This window comes from Rhineura floridana, chromosome 9 (assembly GCF_030035675.1).
Source record: "Rhineura floridana isolate rRhiFlo1 chromosome 9, rRhiFlo1.hap2, whole genome shotgun sequence".
Classification (NCBI taxonomy): domain Eukaryota; kingdom Metazoa; phylum Chordata; class Lepidosauria; order Squamata; family Rhineuridae; genus Rhineura; species Rhineura floridana.
Window position 1 is genome coordinate 87,598,797 of NC_084488.1, and position 20,196 is coordinate 87,618,992.

At 44.2% G+C, this 20,196-nt stretch overlaps 1 protein-coding gene across 8 annotated transcripts in view; it reads right to left on the reverse strand.

The window, feature by feature from the left end:
* The window catches only part of UGT8 (UDP glycosyltransferase 8), a 78,351-nt gene extending 71,983 nt beyond the window's left edge, over positions 1 to 6,368 (reverse strand). For 4 of the 8 annotated variants that reach the window (XM_061585284.1, XM_061585281.1, XM_061585280.1 and 1 more), the window contains exon 1: positions 1,805 to 2,053. The gene's annotated coding sequence lies outside the window, so the exon portion shown is untranslated. Of the gene's footprint in view, positions 1 to 1,804; positions 2,054 to 5,563 lie in introns of those variants that run through there. The other 4 variants (XM_061585286.1, XM_061585278.1, XM_061585283.1 and 1 more) reach the window with 4 other exon arrangements.
* Positions 6,369 to 20,196: the final 13,828 nt, after the last annotated feature.

Below are 20,196 nucleotides of genomic sequence, written 5' to 3' on the forward strand. Positions count from 1 at the left end.
AGCACAGGGCCCTAAAATGGGGCACAGCAGGGGAAGAACTGATCCATTGGATCCTATACTGGCACACTGTAAGATTAGGGGTCCAATTTCTCTACTGTGCCAGCCTAGAGCTGATGCAACAACCCCCTGCAAGGAAACGGCCCATCCCACCTTCCACCCTGACCAGGAGCCAGAAGGACTTCAGATGCAGCAGAGGCTCTGCCACTCTCATACCTCAGGGCCGGGTTAATATTGCTCTGCAGGAGTGCAAAGATGTGGTTTCCAATACCTAGTCAGCCACAAATTCACTGTCTGACATTGAGCCAGTCACTATTTCTCACCCCAACCACTCTAGAGGTGGTTGTGAAGGTAGCATAGAGGGTGGAGAACAGATTGGGCCACAAATGTTGTACATTAAAAATAAATAACTAAATTATGCCACTATTCCTACTTTGCCAAATTAATATACATTCCATTTTCCCCCAAAGTATAATCCAATAATTTCTAGCAACCATTACTGAAAGGAAGTCTATCAAGAAATCTGTAGTCCTTTTTTATGTGTGCAATACAGTTTTGACTAACTTAATTTTGTACTGTGTAGAAGCACAGGTTAGTGACACAAACATATTTTAATCAAACAAAAGGATTGCTTAAGCAGATTGTAGAGCTAGATGTTCTCTGTATTAAATTATTTATGTGGCTATTTACTTCATTCATTGTTATACCACATAGTTTTAGCTGTCTAATTATATTCAAACAAGCTTGAATGTTTCGCTTTGTGAAACAATAAAAATGATTATGTATCCGCCAACATTTTTCTACACAAAATTAGTTTTTAAACAATGATAAAAATAACAAGAGATATATTGTATTTGAAGACATTTTTGACATGTATGTACTTCAGGTTCACAGTTCCTATACAAATATAATGAACACCTTGCATGACTGGCAAGGATTTTAGTATTACAATTTGAGAAGGACAAAGAATGTGAAGAAACAGTAGCATTGGAAGGAAACAGATGGAGAGGAGGTGCTTACTGCAGTGGTGCAGCAGAAGATAATCAGCAAAGTCAATGATACCTGGAATTTTACTCCTTCTAAAACCACAGAGCTTTGCTACTTTCTAGCGTAGACTACATCTAATGGTACCTGTCCTACATTAATATTGTTCCCTGTTCCTTTTCAAAATATATAAATATAATTCCACTAGCATTTTGTCCATGGCCCAGCACATGAAGCAGCACATCTCTCTACAAGCCAATCATGTTCAGCCTAAAAATACACATCTGAGTTTGTGGCACTAAAATTATTTCAGACACAACTTCCATTCTACTCCTCTTAATCTGTTAGAGAAAACAAGGCAACAGCACCAGTTAGATTCTTATTTTCCTGGACCTTTCTGTACACATGCCCCCTCCAATGACAATGGTCTATAATTCCCCAATAGTACACTTTCAGCTCCTGCCTGCACTGCAGGTCCTCCGCCTGTCAGGTCCAAATAAGTCCCACCTTGCTTCAGAGGTACTCATCTTACTTGCATGCAAGCCTTCTTGTCCTGCTGCCCGAGAGAGGTCTATCTTCCTTTCTGCCTCTAGCTCCACTATCTATCCCAAGATATCCCAAGGTCTATGATCCCCTCCCTATCTGCTCATGGCAATAGAGTGAAGCTATTATAAGGGCCTCGAGGCTGACCATCCAGTCTCCCCACTCTTCAAAAAGATTTCCCTTTTTCTAAAGCTCCTTTTTGACCGAGACCCCTATTTTCCCTACAGGCTCTATTCTATACGCTGACTGAGTCTACTTTCGTTAAGCAACCTCTACTCACCAGCATCCCCTCACCAACGCTTTCCCCTCCGAGAGAAACTACTTTCATCTCTCTCACACACACACCAATTCATACGCGCACGCGCACTCTTCTTCATGCTCGACGAGGCCCACACACACGTACAGCCCCCCCCCCCGCAGCTTCTCCCACAGCTATCGTACTAGGGCTCTCGGGGCTCTTAACACCTTCCCATGGAGCTCTGGCTTGCGCCCTTGACCTATTCCTCAAACGCTCCAGCGTTCGGCTTGCCAGCCCCTCCCTCAAGAAAGTTACTCTGCCCCCTACAGGGCACCAAGCACCGTCCCGCCCGCAAAGTTCAAGTCAGTCAGTCAGTTACCAGGCAATATAAGGACGCGGACTGAGCGGAGAAAGAGGAAAAGAAGACCCACCCAACGGCTCACCTCAGAAAGAGTCCCCCAGACGCTCCTCCTCGACATCCTCCTCGCCGGTGACGTGTTTGTGTGGGAAGAGTCACTAGTGTCAGCGCACCTGTCCGAGCCACGTTAGGTGACCATTGTCATTTAGAAGAGCAGCGGGTGCACATATACACACGGGGAGGGGAGGGTTCGCGCGATCATACACACACATATACACACACACTCTGTGGCGAGCACAGTAAGCGGTCTGCCCCCCCACACCATCAACTAACCCCCTCAAAAAAAAAAAAACCCTCTCCTCGCCCACCCCAGCATGCACACTCCGCATCCATCCGTCGTTTCTAAGTTACCCACACACCCACAACTTTGACCAAAGATAGAGAATTATATTTGTGTATGTTTGCTGGTGTTCTTACTTTGATTCTTTCCTGTGTTATTAATGTTTCTACAGAGAATCTACACTAGAAAATTTTATTTCCCTCATTATTCATCCCAGAAATCTGTGTCAAAATTATTTTTATTAATTTCAAAGCCTTTTTATTGGTCAGTGTCATATGATGGTGAAGACAGCCTTTTGTGTTTCAAATTGGAGGTTATGTTCTATTTCTATTTTGGGTGCATTAACAGTGGAATTTGGACCTGCAGTTTGATGAAAAATCAGATTGATTCCAATATGTTGCTACTTCAGCAATGACTCTAGCTGTTGGAAAAAAGAGGATGCATATTTCCAGCCTGCTATGTTTAAACCACTTCATTTAAGGCAAGGTGGGCACAGTCAATTAAAAACATAGAGCACACCTAGCATTTTGCTAGAATATATTTCACCTACCACTGTTTTATCTTTTGCAAATTGACACACTCCTGAGGTCCACTGGAGACTATTCTGCAGAAGTCAGTGGCATTATTCTACAATTATGTTTGGAGTTCTTTTAGTATAAATTTTGCAAAGAGTTGCTGTACTTCACATATTCACAGAAATAGAAACAAAAGAAAATGATTTCCTATAGGAAACTTCACTAAAATTGCAAAGGAAATCAGACATATTCAAAGTGACCATCTGAACTATATCAACTGTCTTAATAATGTTGCTTCCTCCCTGCTAAAACAAGATCAGCACAGCACATGTCTTCTTTCTATTATTTGGGCTGATTGCAGGTGTTGCCACCACTCACCTTATGCTCAGAGGCACATTTTACCAAATTCTTCCAAGCTACACAGGAAGTGGATTGGACTGTGAAAGACCAACCCAAATGGTGTTTACATTTTGACCAATTTGTAGGGCAGTACAATATCTCAGAGAGGAGTTCAGGTCTCCTGCTCCCCTGGTGCATTCACTATAGCTGCCCAATTTCCCTGCTTTTTAAAGTTTGATAGAATAGCTGTGGGCTATAGGTATGTTCTTAAACCGCAAGGTTTTTTGCCTATTAGTGAATTTCCCTGCTTTTTAATCCAGGAGGTAAGAAATGGGATCCTGTCCAAGTTTGCTGAGAATGGATGGATCATTTGCATGCTTATTGAGTTCAATGGGATTTACTCCCCTGCAATGATGCTTAGGATAGGTGAAACTGACCACAGAGGATGGGGAGGGGAGGGGAGGGGAGGGGAGGGGAGGGGGGAAATGCAGAGAGGAGGACTGGGAGGGGAGCAGGCAGGATGGGGAGGGGAGGAGAAGGACAGGTTTGATCATTTGCATGTTTATTAAATTCAGTGCGATTTACTCCCATGCAATCATGCTTAGGATAGGTAAAACTGATGGGGGGGAGGGCTGGAGTGGGCAGGGGAGGAGAGGGGGAAAGCAGGCCTGATCATTTGCATGCTTATTTTCAGTGGGATTTACTCCTATGCAATCTTGGTTAGGATAGGAAACACTGACCATGGGGGAGGAGGAGGGGGAGTGGGAAGGAGCAGGTTGGAGGGGGGCAAAGGAAGGTGGAGGGGAGGGCAGGTTTGATCATTTGCATGCTTATAGAGTTCAATGGTATTTACTTCCGTGCAATCATGTTTAAGATAAGTAAAACTGACCATGGGGAGGAGGAGGGGGGAAGGGGGAGGAGGAAGGGGGAGGAGGAAGGGGGGAAGGGGGAGGAGGAAGGGGGGAAGGGGGAGGAGGAAGGGGGAAGGGGGGATTGGAAGGGGATGGGGAGTGAGGGCCAAAGGAAGGGTGACGGAAGGGGCAAGAGGAGGGGATAGGAGGAAGGAGAAGGGAGGGTGGGTTTGATCATTTGCATATTTTTTTAGTTCAGTGGGATTTATTTCTATGCAATCATGTTTGAAAATGAAAATGGACTGCCTTCAAGTCAATCCCCACCTATTGCAACCCTTTGAATAGGGTTTTCATGGTAAACGGTATTCAGAGGTCATTTCACCATTGCCTTCCTCTGAGGCTAAGAGGCAGTGACTGGCCCAAGGTCACCCAGTCAGCTTCATGGCTGTGTGGGGATTCGAACCCTGATCTCCCAGGTCATAGTCCAACACTGACCCAGGGAAGGGGCAGGGAGTGGGAGTGGAAGGAGATTGGGTGGGTGGGCACTGGGCAGAAGGGAAGCCCCTTTCCAAAAGGAAAACATTGTAAACAGAATCATTCTTTTTCAGCTTTTCCCCCACCTTTTTATTCTACAGCAGACACATGAAGCCTCCCACCCAAATTTAAACCAAAGCTTTCCCTGGCCACATCCACACCAGGCCTTTATTTCACTTTGGACACTTTGGACAGTCATGGCTTCTCTCAAAGAATCCTTGGAAGTGTAGTTAGTGAACAGTGCTGAGAGGTGCTAGGACGCGCCCTGTTCCCCCCCCCCCCCCCCGCAGACCGTCAATTAGAGTGGCTGACTGTTAAACCATTCTCTCAGGGGAATAGGAGTCTCTTAGCACCCTTCACAAACTACTATTTTCAATTTAACATTGCGGAATGTGAAAAATCCCCACTGGCTATAGTATACAGCCACTCTAGTGGCTGTATAATACACACGCTCACTCTGTGGCGAGGACAGTAAGCGGTCTGCCCCCCCCCACACACACACACCATCAACTAACCCGCTCAAAAAAAAAAAACCTCTCCTCGGCCATCCCAGCATGCACACTCCGCATCCATCCGTCGTTTCTAAGTTACCCGCACACCCACAACTTTGACTTGGCGCACCCATGAATCAAGCTTCTGGGCGAACTGTCTCCCCCCCCCTTCTACCGCACGCTTGGCTAAGCGCGAGCGAGTGGACGCGCATCCACCACTCTCCCCGCTTCGTAACCACGCATGCACCCGCCTCACCAACTTTCCCCGTGCCCTCAGCTCTTCCCAGCACTGCCTGATTCACCTTCACAGTAACCCCTTCGCGCACCCTCCCTCTTTGTCAGGGCCAAGAGGCAGCTGCGGGTCCCCTCTTACCTCCCTCCGGGAACTGCTCCCCTGGCTTTTTACCTCCGGACCTAAGGCGGGAATGTCTGCGGCGATATTTTCCCCTCGTTCTCTTTAAATTAAATGGGCGTTTTCTGCTCTTTGTCAAAGATGCGGCGGCCGTCCCAGAAGAGGTAGGTTCCCCTCGCTCCTCTTGGTCATTCCCTTTTTCAGCCGCTGCAACTGCTGCGGGACGCTGCTGTCTCTGGCTTGGAGGAGGAAGGAAGACGGCTCCAACTCAAAGCTCCCTCAACTTCTCATCACTTTTTCTGTCTTTCTTCTTCCTCCTCCTTCTGCTTCTGGTCGTCTCCTGGCTTCAGAGGTGGGTCCTCAACATCAGCTGTGCACATGGGCCACTCCTGACACTGAGATCTGTAGTAGGCACACTTTCCACCACAGCGACACGCTGCACCAGCAAAAAGGCCCTGAAGAGACGGGAAGGTCAGGTGGCTTTTGAGGCTCCGTCCAGGTCTCTCCAGGAGGAGATTCTTTCTCCCTCCTCCCACGCCGAAAGCCGCTCTCAGTAGCCCCCCGGGCACCTTCCGATCGCATGCACTGATCCAGGCTCCCAACACAGCAGGGATCTCTCCATGGGGCAGCCCATATCACCACCTCTCAGCAGGCGGGACCGAGTCTCCCTCCCTCCAAGCAGCCTGGCCACTTACAGAGAGGCGCCCTCGGACAGGAGGAGGTGTCATCTGAGCGGAGCGAGGAAAGGGACTCGGAAGAAAGGACAACACAAGCAGCACGCGGCTGCTTCCAGACGGGCTGACGTCTTCTCCGACTCCCGTGGCTACGACGCCAAAGAGGAGGGATTGGTCTGATTCATTGTTCCCAAGGTATTAGCTAAACTAGATTGCATCTCGCTGAACAGCGAGCAGCCCAAAGTCTTGGTGCAGCAGCACAAGCAAAAGGAAGCAGTGCTGCCCTGCATCCTCCTGACTCCCAGCTGGATTTGACCTCTCTACAGTGTCCAAAGTGAGAGACAATGGAGCCCTGTCCACTTCTTAGTAAACTCAGGGTGTTAGTTCTTCAACACCCCAAGTACTGTTTACTTTTCCTACCAAAGTTGGCTAGAATGCACGTTTGGATTTAGGATGGCTTTCTGCCCCACATTAACATTTGTTAATGTGCCTAATTGATATGTAAGATGCTCTCATCCAAGCTGATTTTAGTGTGTTGTGTGAAAAATACTCTCAGGCTTGAGAGCCAAGCAAAACAAAACAAAAATCTGTGTAGATCTTGCCAGATCATTATAGTAATCACAAATCCACTTTATGAGCATGTCTGACAGTTTTTCTATAGCGAATATCACATGCCTTGACACTGCAATGGCTGTTTGGAAGGAAGGAAGGTTAGTAAATTGAGCACATGGATCTGCCTTACCCTACCATCATCATCCCCCACTGACTTTGTCAAAAAGAAAGGATCTTGCATGTCCTTGCCTCACAATGCCCAATGATCCAGATAAGGGTGCAAGTAACTAATGCCTTCAGTCTTGTGATTATTATACACATAAATCTTCCTTTTATGCACTTTACCTCTATCTTTGACAGCTGCCTCATAAAGGTTCTGGTTCACAAGACATACATGAAAATGTTAGCAGCCCCCCCCCCCTTCTGTTAAATGAGCAGGTAGCTGGCTGTACTAACTTTCAGGTTTGTAGCCAGTAAGGGAAGTCAGGGTAATACTGATAGTAATGGGCAATCTGTGGTGTTGATTTGGTTGTTTTAAATGATGGAACTCCCACTCGTTTTGATTCATATACTGGTCATCTGTCTTGTTTGGATTTAGGAATTGTTTCTAGAGGTATTGCTGTTCTTTGCAGATGGAAGATTTTTCAGGAAAGTACTCTGGGGAGTGATCACTTCCCTGTGAAAATTATAAGGGGAAGGGATGTATTGATGGTATAAACTTGATCCCTTTGTGGAATTTTAAAAAGGCTGATTGGGTATTATTTCAGAACAAGTGTTTGGGCTTTCTCAACTCCTTAGTTGGAGTAGATGATGTTGAAGTATTTCATACTAATTTTATGACTGGCTTATTGTATGCTGCTTCTCAGGCTATTCCAAAGCATAGACCACTGCGAAGACTCCATCCTGTAGTGCCTTGGTGGACTGAGGACTGTAGTAAAGCAATCCATGCTTGTAATGCTGCTTTTTGAAAAGTTAGGTGTACTTTTTCTGGGGAAATTTTAATGGAATATAAACATTGCAAAGCCTTGGTTAAAAGGACACTTAGAAGTGCAAAGAGAGGTAGTGTTGGAATATATGGGGTTCAACTCCAACTTGGGTTGAGGCTGCATGGGGTTAAAAAGGGTAGCTAGAGAGGAGACCTCTTGGTTGTTAGGCTATACCTGTCCTTTGATCTCCTGCTGTCTCTTCCTTCCTGCTAGACTGATATGCAGAGGATGTTGATCCCGGTTCCTTCCCTCCTTCAAAATCTTCTTCTTTCTCTTGAGAGGGGAGCAGACATATTCCTTTGTCTCTCCCTCTCCTCCAAGCATGAGGGCAAGCACTGGGCTCAGTGTTTGCTTCTCCAACAGCTAATTAGCTAGATATAGGACTCTTTCCTATCAAGCATGTACTTCCAGAATAAAGTAGTTGTTTCTTATTTTAAAGCTTAAAGTCTCTGTCTGACTAATTTGCAGGGAAGGTATAATCTTTAGCAAGGATTCAAACACAAACACATAAGCTCGTTCAAAACTCTCCGTTCCCAGCATCACGACTCTCCGACAGGTAGTTGGCGATGTTTTTGTAGTAATCTTACTATGGACAAGCCGGTATCTTTGGTGTATCGCCAACTGAGGGCAATGAGTGGTATTCGTGGCCAGAGGAAAAGTGTTCCTGCTCTGGTCACTGACTCAGGAGTTTGTACTACTGATGTTGAGAAAGCTAACATTTTGTCAGAAGTATTTCAAAAGGTTTGTAGTATCAATAATTGGTCAAAGGCTTTTAAACTCCGGCGGGAGGGTTTTATTCAATGTAATAAGGATACTTTAAATGATTGGTCACCATATGATGATGATGCTTTGAATGTAGATTTTTCTCTTTGGGAATTGGAAACTGCAGTGAATAGAAGTAAGGATACTTCTCCTTGTTGCGCTGTGTACGTTTTTGTGTTGCTTAATTTCATTTAAAGCAGCATCACAGCAGAAGAGTAAGAGCAGATGTTGAAATGCGAGTGTGCCAGCGTGTGTGCGCGTTTACCTAAGAAAGCAGGCTTTTACCCTGCATCAGGATCACTGAGACTGGAGACTTGGTAAAATAAGAAAAGCTACTTTATTTATAGAAATACATAGTAGATAGAAAGGCAAACCTAGTTCTAACTAACTAACTAAGTTGGAGGCATAACGCCCAGGTGTGGGAGTTAGCCTCGTGGCTTGGAGAGAGCAGAGACAAAGGTATGTCTCCTCTCTCCCGGACAGTTGGAGAAGAAAAAATTGGAAAGGGCGGAAGGAGGAAGGGCAGGTAAGCTTCCCTAAAGATGTAACAGTCTAGCAACAGAAGGAAGTCAGTCAGAACATCACAAGTAAAGGTAAACAAGCCTATCCATCTGGAGGACCGTAGCTCTATCTCCCTTCTGGAGCACAAAAAAAAGAACAAAACAGGAGTTGCTCTTGCCCCACTTCCAGCACCCCTTCTCAATTACACATAGTGCAACATTCTCAACGAGTGTTTGGTTCAATCCACGAGATTCGTCTTGTCTCGCAGCTTGCAATGTCTGACTTTGCCCAACACCTTCGTGAGAGCGTCTGCAGTCATGTCTTCTGTTGGACAAATACTCCATCTTGAGTAGTCCTCTGCGGTAGGTGGGTGCTTCACGTCTTTGTACTTGGTGCATGAACTCACCCCTTCTGACTCCAAGAGTCTGTTGCATCCTTGCTTGCTTCCCAGTCCATTTTGGTTGGCGAGCTGGTTTTTCAGCACAGGTATCCCATTTCTACCACTACATCTGGCTTGGTAACAGTACTAATATACAAACTTTTCTTGAATTTCCTCTTGCAGCCTGCAGCTTTCCTTACTTGAGGAAGCTTGTTTGGTGTCCAAGTTTTGTTTTGGTGTAGAGATTCCAGCTCTTCCTTGGCTGGCTGCCTCCACCTCTCAGCTTCAGCTTTGGGTAAGGCTTCAATCTCTTTCCAGGTCTCTGGCTCTGGAAGTTCATCTCTCACGAGGTAAGCAAGTCTCTCTGGTGGTACACCTCTGTTGGTGCGTTCAGAGCATCTGGGTGATGGTGCTGCGGCTGCCCTTTCTGGCTCTGATGCCTGTTCTGGCTCTGATGCCTGTTCTGGCTCAGTCGCCTCTCCTGGCTCAGTCGCCTCTTCTGGCTCAGTCGCCTCTTCTGGCACAGATTCCTCACCTTCCTCGGCAGGTATATTGTTATACCTTTTGTGGTGGAAGAATAACTCAGCTTCTTCTTCCACTTCGCTGTCATCTGTTTGGTGTGGCGCCCCTTCTGGTTGGTGTGCGCACTTTCTTCCATCAAAATGGACAGCTCTGCATACTTCAACTTTGCCAGTTTTGGGATCTATTACTCTGTATCCCTTCTGTGTTGGAGAATATCCAATGAATATTACTTCCTGGCAGTGTTGTCAAGTTTGGATCTCTTTTCTTTTGGGATGCGCACAAAGGCCTTGCACCCAAATACATGAAGGTGAGACATACTTTATATCCTATCATGCCACAGTTCAAATGGTGTTTTGTTGGTTGCAGATACAGGAAGTCGGTTCTGCAGGTAAGTGGCAGTAACCGCAGCTTCTCCCCAGTACTGCTTTGGGTAACTGCGCATCTTCCAACAAGGAATTAATCATTTGTCCAAGAGTCCAGTTCATGTGTCCTGCAACCCCATTTTGCTCTGGGTTGGACACAACTGTAGTCTGGTGCTCTATGCCTTCCTCATGGAGAAAGTCTTGCATAGCCCTAGACACATATTCCCTGCATTGTCAGATCTTATGATCTGTGGCTTTCTGCCAAATTTGTTGGACACAATCCAAACATAGTCCTTCAGTTTTTGAAGTACTTGACTTTTCTCCTTTATGAGATATATTATAGTATATCTGGAGTAGTGATCTATAAAAGTCAGCATGTATAAATTTCTACCTTTGGGAGGGCACTTTCATTGGCCCACAAAGATCAGTGTGAATTAACTCTTGAAGCTTTTACGTTTTCCTCTCACTTTTCTTAGGAAATTTTGGTCTCACACTTTTGGTTTTAGTACAGCACTCGCAAATCTGTGTACAATTGCACTGTCTCATTCTAATGCCTCTTGCCAAATTCTCTTTTTCAAGAGCTGTGACTCTAGTTAAGCTGGCATGTCCCATCCTTCTATGCCAGATATGCCAGCATTCAAAATCACTGGTTTCCTTGACCACATTTGCATGCATAGTTTCCAAGTATTCTAAAATTAAAAGTCCATTTTTCAATTTTGCAGTGCAACTTATTACTCCTTTATCTACGACATGGCAAAATTCTCCACTCATACGAAGCTGACCTCCAAATTCCATAATCCAGGTAGCACTTATTAAATTGTCTTTAAAAACTGGAACATATAGACAGTTTTTAAGATCAATCTGTCTTTGCCCATCTGGGTTTTTGCACAGTAATTGTACTGTCCCTATTCCTTCACAGAAAATGTCTTGTCCAGACGCTGTAAGTGTCTTTTGCTTGGGACTTTTAAAACTTTTAAACAGGTTTCTGTCAATTATAATATGTGAGGTGGATCCTGAGTCAATTAAAAATCTGCTTTTACAATTACTCTTGCCTTCATGAGGCACATAGCTAAAAGTATCTGGTGTCGGCTTTCTTTGCCTTTGCCTTTAGCTTCCCTAAAGACGTAACAGTCTAGCGGCAGAAGAAAGTCAGTCAGAGCATCACAAGTAAAGGTAAACAAGTCTATCCATCTGGAGGACCCTAGCTCTATCTCCCTTCTGGAGCACAAACAAAAGAACAAAACAGGAGTTGCTCTTGCCCCACTTCCAACACTCCTGGGGAAGACAATATAGGATATGAAATGCTTCGACACTTACCTAGTGAGTGTTTGGTAGCACTTCTTACCTTTTATAATTTGGTGTGGAAAACTGGCATGTTACCTGAAGGATGGAAACATGGAATTGTCCCTATTGGTAAACCGGGGAAGATTCTGTCTAATCCTAATTCCTATAGGCCTATTGCTCTTACCTCTTGTATATGCAGGATTATGGAACGTATACTTACTGCTCGATTGGTGGCTTTTTTGGAGAGACATAACCTTTTTGACGCCTGTACAAAGTGGTTTTCATAGTGGTCAACATACTATGGAGCACATCATTCGATTGGAAACAGAAGTCTGGAAGAGTTTTTGCTCCAGAGAATTTTTAGTAGCTGTTTTTCTTGATATTGAAAAGGCTTACAATATGGTTTGGGAAAAGGGCTTGGTATATAAATTGTTTCAATTGGTTTGCGGGGAAGGATTTTTTGGTGGTTGCAAGATTTTTTGCAAGACCGGAAGCTGAAGGTCCGAGGCTCATTTGCTGGACAATAGAATTTCCCAGGGGAGTGTAGTTAGTCCTATCCTTTTTAACATTATGATAAATGATCTTCCTTCTGTTATTCCCGGTGGGGTTGCTGTTAGTTTGTATGCCGATGATTGTGCGTTATGGGTTCGCTGTAGATCAGGTTGCTGAATCTCACCTTAATGTGGCTTTGAGTAAAGTGGAAGATCGGGGTAATTCTTGGGGCTTTCGTTTCTCCTCGAGCAAAACTGTAGGTATGGTTTTTACTCGACAAAGGTTTTCTGTGCCCATAAATTTGCAGTTATATGGGGGTAGTATCCAAATAGTATCCAACTTTAAGTTTCTTGGAGTAATTTTTGATAGTAAATTAACATGGAAAGCCTACCTTGATTCTGTGCTTCGGAAAAGTAAAATTAGGTTAAATATGCTAAGGGCTATTTCTGAAAGTACATGGGGAGCAGATAGGAAGATTCTTTTTATGTTTTATCGTGCTTATATTCGACCTTTGCTGGATTATGGCTATCAGGCTTATGCATCAGCTTCTTCTGCTCTATTACAGCAACTTGAATTTGTTCAGTCTCAAGCTCTGAGAATAATTAATAGGGCTTTTGTTACTTCTCCCCATGCTGTCTTGCAAGGAGTTAGTGGAGAATGGCCATGTGATTTGCGGCGTGATTTCCTGGATATTACGTTTGTTTGTTTATTGTATTTATATACCTCTCCATAGCCGAAGCTCTCTGGGCAGTTTAGACTTCATTTTATCCTTGAATAATGAGACAAAGATATCAGAAAGTATACAGAACATTGAAGCAGCTACAGGATTTGGGGCAAGGTTGTAGAGGTTCAACATCTCATTTAAGTATCATAACCATAGTGATCTTTTAAGAGAGAGAGAAAAATTAATAGCAAAATAATTTACATCCCAAATTCAAAATGTTGCAATTGAATATCCAGTATGACTTTAAGATGCTAACATGTGGTTAATCCTTAGTATCTGCTGCTGGCTCTTCAGATGGTATAAAAGAGCCCAATAGCCACATTAAGGGAACACTGTTTACCACATAGTCAAGCAACTTATTCAGACTCCTGTGCTTTGATCACCTTCTGCTTGCTCTGAATGGGGATGCTGCCAGAGAGATCCTGGAAGGAAGCATGAAGGACATCAGTTCTATTTTGGAGCTGGCAGATGTGGTCCTGGATATTGTCTGGTAGTCCTTGGACACTAGAAACTAGGCTGGAGCAGGTGCCCGCAGATGCTCAGGGACCTTTTCCAACACAGCTGGTACTTGAGATTCCATTTGCTTTTATTTTGATACACCACGTGGTTATTCCTTGAATATAAAGCAGTTTGTAAATTTTGAAATAAAAACAACAACTACAATTTACTAATCTGCAGATCAGCCTTGAGTTAAAACTGCAGCCCATCTGGTGTCTTTAAGCCATTTTCATTGGGTGATGAAGTTTATGGTAAATTTAGTCAATTTCTGCACATTTTGGGAAATAATTTGAAATTAAAAATGTATGCAGCTACAATGTTTCATTCTTTTCTTATACCGAGTCCTTAAAGTTGGACATGGGTAATCGCCATCTCTGCACCACAGCCACATTAGGTATTTGAAGAAAACTCTCTTTTCCTCTTGTTGTGGGAGAAGTTACACACTTTTCAAGATGGGCCATTTTGTAGTTTATTTGATGAGTGCTGGGAATTTGGTGATCCCAGGAAGTTTTCGCTTCATACTCCCTATGTGGTTCAAGTTAGACGTTTGTTAAATAAATATAGCATAGTTAATAGTTTTATTCCAAGGAAAATTATTTCTAATTACTATAGTTGGTTATGGATTCCCCCTTTGGTGGATGTGCGCACTAGTAAGTTGGGGTCTAAGAAGACTGGGGTTTTGTGTCCTAAAAAATTAGTTTTAGATTATATATTTTTCTTGGTGGAGCCACTGTTGTATGATCTTTACTGAGGGTTCCCAGGATTCCTCTGATGAGTGCAGCTTATTGTGTCCCTTATTTTGGGATAGAAAAGGGTTTTCGGCTATCTAATTGGATTTCAATATTTACTACAGAGCTGGTGGCCATTCTTTTGGCTCTTGAGTGGATTAAGGATGTTAGACCAGAAAACGTCCTGATTTTATCAGACTCTCTTTCAGGCTTGCAGGCTATTCAGTCTGGTGGTGTATCCTGCAAAAATGTTATGATTAATGAAATATGGACTTTAAATACAGAATTTTGCTCTATGGGAATCTGCCTTGAGTTTTTTTGGATACCTGCCCATGTAGGGATACTGGGGAATGAACTGGCTGATTTAACTGCAAAGACTGCTTTGCAGCATTCAGCTATAGATGTTTCCTTGCCTTTGTTACAGAGAGAAGTCATTGTGCAGCTCGTTATAATCTTTTCAGTATTGGGCGACTGAGTACGGATATTTGTGATGTTTGTGGGGTGTATGAAACGATAGACCATATTTTATGGGATTGTCTACGATATAGATGAAAGGCAGGTCCTTATTAGTTTATTAGCTGATAAAGAAACTCTGGTGGGGGACTTGGGAGTCCTTCTCAGGAATTGTACTCTGAGGCCTTTATTATCTGCCATTTGGCAATTTATGCAAGAATGTAAATTGGCTGGTTTTCTGTGATTAGATTGTGTGTGTGTGTATGAGTGTTTCCCTTCTGTCGTCAGTAGGTGACGGTAATAGGGCCTTTTCGCCTTGCTTCACCGTAAAACTCCATAGGAAGAAGAAGTAGGGAAGTCAGGGTTCTGATTTATTGACCTCCAGGTAGTAGCAAGGCCAGAAAATTGTTTTTTCTGCTTATCTGAATATCTCATAAACTGAGGAAATATATCACTTTCAGTTTTTTTCTCTCATGTGCACGAGTCAAACAAGTTTCAATTTTCCTGGGCTTTTGAAGAGGGCAGTGTTTTGAAAACCTTCCCATTATGAAGTTTTAGGAGTAAAACCGGGGTACTTGGTTCAGCATCATGGCAGATCTGAGGGTCGGGGAGGTGGGGTCGCTGTCGTCTATAAGAGTTCCATCTCACTCACCAAGCACCATGTTCATGCAGTTACTGGCCTGGAGTGTTTGCACCTTGTGTTGGGCCAGACGGACAGGCTGGAAATCCTTTTGGTGTACCGCCCACCCTGCTGCCCAACGGCTTCCCTAACTGAGTTGGCGGAAGTGGTCTCGGATATATTGTTGAAATCCCCCAGACTATTAGTACTGGGGGATTTCAACATTCATGCCGAGACTACTTTGTCTGGCGCGGCTCAGGACTTCATGGCTTCCATGACAGCCATGGGGCTGTCTCAATATGTTAGTGGTCCAACGCATGTATCGGGGCACACTCTAGACCTTGTTTTTGCTACTGAACATGGGGATAGTGATCTGGATGTGGGGAGTCTTACAACACTCCCTTTGTCATGGACAGACCACTGCTTGCTGAAGTTTAGACTTTCAGTAACCTCTTCCCTCTGCAAGGGTGGGGGACCTATTAAATTGGTCCGCCCCCAGAGACTAATGGATCCTGAAGGTTTTCAAAGGGCTCTGGGGGATTTTCCGGCTGATAGGACTGGCGCTCCTGCTGAAGCCCTGGTTGCTCTGTGGAATACGGAGATGACCCGGGCTGTAAACACGATTGCTCCTGCACGCCCTCTCCTATGTAGAGCTCATACAGCTCCATGGTATACTCCGGAGCTGAGAGCGATGAAGCAAGATAGGAGGCAGCTTGAGCGGAAATGGAGGCGAACTCCCGACGGATACAATTATGCGCTGGTTAGTGCTTTGACTAAGCTTTATGTAGGAGCGGTGAAGGCAGCTAAAAAACATCATTTTGCTGCCACTATTAAATCACCTCTCTGCCGCCCAGCGGAGCTCTTTCGAGTAGTCCGGGGGCTTCTTCATTCAAACCCTCCGGACACGGTGGAATCATCGGAGGCCCGCTGCAATCAGTTCGCCGATCACTTCCAGAATAAGATCTCATGTATCCGTCGGGACCTAGACTCTCAAGTTATAGCAGTTGATCCTAGTGAGATGTCCGGAGCACAGTCTTGTCATGTTTTGTTGGATGAGCTCCAGTTGGTTCAGCTCGAGGACGTGGACAAGGTGCTTGGACAGGTACGTGCAACCACTTCAGTACTGGATCCTTGCCCCTCCTGGCTGATAAAAATTAGCAGGAATGGAACAGGTAGCTGGGCCAAGGAAGTGATAAATGCCTCTTTACGAGAGGGAGTGGTCCCAGGCTGTCTGAAAGAGGCAGTGGTGAGACCACTCCTGAAAAAGCCTTCCTTGGACCCAGACAATTTTAACAGCTACAGGCCAGTGGCGAATGTTCCATTCCTGGGCAAGGTCTTGGAATGAGTGGTTGCTGGCCAGCTCCAGACGCTATTGGATGAAACCGATTATCTAGATCCATTTCAATCCGGTTTTAGGCCCGGTTTTGGCACTGAGACAGCCTTGGTCGCCCTGTACGATGACCTATGTCAGGAGAGAGACAGAGGGAATGTAACTCTGTTGATTCTCCTTGATCTCTCAGCGGCTTTTGATACCATCGACCATGGTATCCTTCTGGAGAGGCTCGCGGAGTTGGGAGTTGGAGGTACTGCTTGGCAGTGGTTCCGCTCCTACTTGGCGGGTCGTCTCCAGAAGGTAGTGCTTGGGGAACATTGCTCAACACCACGGGTTCTCCAATATGGGGTCCCGCAGGGGTCAGTTTTGTCCACCTGCTTTTTAATATCTATATGAAGCCATTGGGAGAGGTCATCAGGAGTTTTGGAGTGCGTTGTCATCAGTATGCTGATGACACGCAGCTCTACTTCTCCTTTTCATCTTCTTCAGGTGAGGCTGTCGATGTGCTGAACCGTTGCCTGGCCGCGACAATGGACTGGATGAGAGTTAACAAACTGAAGCTCAATCCAGACAAGACTGAGATGCTGTTGGTGGACGGGTTCTCTGATCGGATGGTGGATATATACCCTGTCCTGGACGGGGTTACACTCCCCTAAAGGAGCGGGTTTGTAGTCTGGGAGTCTTTTTAGACTTCCCTTTCACTTGAGGCTCAAGTAGCCTCGGTGGCTAGGAATGCGTTTTACCAACTTCGGTTGGTAGCCCAGCTACGTCCCTATTTGAGTAAAGATGACCTTACATCAGTGGTACATGCTCTGGTAACCTCACGTTTGGATTACTGTAATGCACTTTACGTAGGGCAACCTTTGAAGACAGTTCGGAAGCTACAGCTAGTGCAAAATGCGGCGGCCAGATTGCTGACAAGGACCAAGCGGTCCGAGCATATAACACCTGTTCTGGCCAGCTTGCACTGGTTGCCAATATGTTTCTGGGCCAGATTCAAAGTGTTGGTATTGACCTATAAAGCCTTATATGGTGTGGGACCACGATACCTGGTGGAACGCCTCTTCCGATATGAACCGGCCCATACACTACGTTCTGCTACGAAGGCCCTCCTCTGGGTTCCAACTCATAGGGAGGCCCGGAGGGTGGTGACAAGATCTAGGGCCTTCTCAGTGGTGGCCCCCGAACTATGGAACAGTCTCCCCGAGGAAGTACGCCTGGCGCCGACTTTGCTCTCTTTTCGGCGCCAGGTCAAAACCTTCCTATTCTCTGAAGCATTTTAAGCTAAATTGATTTACTTTAAAAATGTTATTGTATTTGAATTTTGACTGTATTACTAGTATTATTCTGTTATTTATTGTATTTTTATGCTATTTTTATGTTCACCACCCAGAGAGCTATCGCTAGTCGGGCAGTATATAAATCTAATAAATAAATAAATAAATAAATAAAATCCCATGGAATTCAATAGGACTTAATTTTGAGTAGCCGTGGTTAGGATTGTGCTGTAAATGAATAGGGCTTTTGAGTGAACATACCAAAAGACTGTGTTTGTGTTGTAAATCTTTCTCTCACCCTCCAATCCTATTTTTTTAAGCAATTAGGCAGGGCTTACTTAGGTATCACTGCTTTTATTATGTAGGGAACTAATACTGATTTAATTGTTTTTTAAAATGTTCTGCAATGACCAACTGGTTTTGACAATAAACTATTATATGGGGTGTATGTATTTTTACATCTCCTCTGTGTGTGTGTGTGTGTGTGTGTGTGTGTGTATGTGTATGGAGTCTTTCCAACACCCCTGTGAAGCAGAGTGGCCGACTGGAAGCCAAGGCAGCTCACAATAAGAAATAAATCCCTTTAAAATCCAGTAACAAAAAAACCAAGTATAAGCAGTTGCAAAACAGCTTGAAGTGGCACGATTCTGAATTTTGGGTTGGGTGAGTGAAGTTCCTTATCACTTGAGCTTGCAGTTCTGTGCACGCTTCCCTGTTTGAGTAAGCTCCATTGAATACATTGGGACTTGTAAACATGCATAGGATTGCGCTATAAATATCTTTACAGGTTGTGTAAATAAACATCTTTTACAGTCATGCTTATATAAATATTTCTTCATGCTATGTCCCAGTAAGTATCTGATTTCACACTATCATACATGATTATTTCCTCTACATTTTAAGTGTGCCCTTCTTCCTTGTAGTGGGCATGGTTCCCCCTCTGTTGTTTTCATCCTGAGGGGCAGATTAGGCTGAGAGATGGTGAATAGCCCATGGTCACCCAGTAAAGCCTTATAGCTAATTTCCATTTTAAATAATTAATTAAAACAATTTACATGCAGGCAAAGTTTATTAAGTAGATCTACACAATACATTTAAAGCACATCCAACTCATATTTAAAGCACATTACTTCCCTTAAAAGAATCCTGGGAAGTGTAGGTTCTCCCTCACAGTTATAGTTCCCACCACCCTTAACCAAAAACAGATCCCATGATTCTGTGGTGTAATTCATGTCTTCAAATGTATATTGAATGTGCTTTAAATGAATGGTGTGGATCTGCCCTAGGTATGATGTGCGTTCATTCGTGAATTGGATAGAACAAATTTAACAGATCCTTTTTTAAACAGGGGAAGGGCTAAAGCTCATTGGTAGGGCATATGCTTTGCATGTAAAGGTCCAAAATTCAATTTCTGTGAAAGACTATTGCCTGTAATCCTGGACAGCCAATGCTAGTTCATGTCATCAGTACTGAGCTAGATGATACCAAATGGCCTGAGTCGGTATAAGGCAGATTCCTTTGTTCCTAAAAATGGAAAGAGACACAAGGGCCACAGTAACTCCAAAATCTATTTATGTATTTTATTTACAGCATTTATATACTGTTTTATTGTAAAAAATCTCAGGTTTACAAAAGGAATTAAAGCAATGAAATTATTGGCAAAAATAGTTAAAGACAGGTATTTAAAAACATTCAAAATAATAAAACCAGCAATGAGTTAAAAACAGATAAAATAGCTAGGCAAGCTTACCCAGGCATGTCAAAAACAAGAATGTTTTTAGCAGGTGCTGAAAAGAGTACAATGAAGGTCTAATGTCAATAGGCAGGGAGTTCCAAAGCGTAGGTGCTGCCACACTAAAGGACTGATTTCTTACAAGACCAGAACAAGTACTATGTGGCACCCATAACATGGAAAGCACACCTTGAACTTGGTCTGGTAGCACATCGGCAACCAGTACAGATTTCCAAGCAGAGGTATTACATGCTGATAGCGTCTCACTCATATCCGCAGTCTTGCCACAGCATTCTGCACTAACTGCAGCCCCCAAGTCAGGTTGTGCTGCATGGGGATTTCTGTGACCATGGCTGACTGGCTGCCAGGAGTTTTTTTAGCTTTGGTTAGGAATCCTGACTGGTTGTGGGAAGCTGAGTTTTCTGCCTTATCATAGGAATCTTGTTGTGGTTGGTATGGTATTGCATTTAGGAAATCATCCCTGTCTTTTTCTTTTTCTATTTGCATTTCATTTACCTTTAACCTGACTCCTTTACATCCATAGAAGCAACAACAGTGGTTCCATATGCTCAGCTCAACCCCCTTAAACCCACTGATGTTGGCCTTGTTGGTTGTGTGGCAGTTTGTTTCCTGCCCAATAGTGGTAAAAGAGAATTCACATACTGGGAAGTGTGGCAGCAATCGTTGTTGTTCCCAAGCTGCTGCCTGTGAAGGTAAACCAAACCAGGTGTGTTTTCTCTCTGTCAAATATTAACTGGAATTGAGTTGGCTGTCAA